The sequence below is a fragment of the Crocuta crocuta genome, unplaced genomic scaffold (assembly GCF_008692635.1).
Source record: "Crocuta crocuta isolate KB4526 unplaced genomic scaffold, BGI_CrCroc_1.0 scaffold125, whole genome shotgun sequence".
Classification (NCBI taxonomy): Eukaryota; Metazoa; Chordata; class Mammalia; order Carnivora; family Hyaenidae; genus Crocuta; species Crocuta crocuta.
In genome coordinates, this window is record NW_027531143.1 from 1,577 (window position 1) to 2,435 (window position 859).

Sequence of the window (859 nt, forward strand, 5' to 3'; positions counted from 1 at the left end):
CTGTTTCATCATTTTGGATAGCTTTGTGTCTCTGGTTTTAAAAGCTTGTTATGCACTCTGCACCTGCGAGTACTGCTATATTAAAGAAGCCTCTTTGACTGTCCAGGGCCTGTCTGTTCAGGAAGTGTTCTTTGAATGTTCTCTTGGTCTCTCTTGTTGAGACTTTTATTTTGTTGTTATTTTGTTCTTGTTGTTATTTTATTTCCCTACTCGTAGAGGTATTTGGGACTCTCCACGATGTGTATTTTGGCTTGTTTCTTGAGGTAGCCCTGGAAAAGAAAACAGCAGACAAACACACAGGGAACAAAGGCACACAAACTCACAGACAAATCCAACAAACACACAAACAGAAAGGGAAAAAGAAAAAGAAAAAAAAGAAGGAAAAAAGAAAAGAGAAAGGAAAAACAAATAGTAAAAATAAAAATTAAAAAATGAAAAATAAAAAAGAAGAAAAGAAAAAAAGAAAAAAACCCAAAAGACAAAGGACAGTCTAAAAGCATAAAACCAGAATTCCCAGCTACAAATAAAGAGCAGGGTGTATGCAGTGCTGATGGGAGGGAATATATAAAGAGAGAAAATGGCAGCGCGGGGAGAAGGCAAAATTGGAAGAGAAATGACTAGGCAGAGAGACTAAGAGGCTTAGTTCAGAGAGAGAAAGAGAGAATATGGTAAGAGGCGAGGAGAAAGGAATGAAGATAATGTTACCCTGAGAAACTGTATAGTCTGATTACTCCAGAGAGATAGAGAGAGATAGAAAGGTAGCAGTGGAGGTGTAGAATATACATCTAGAGAATGTATTAAATGTGACTATTTACACAAACCAGTGACCAGAGTGCCCAGTCCAGCAGAGGGGAGGGAT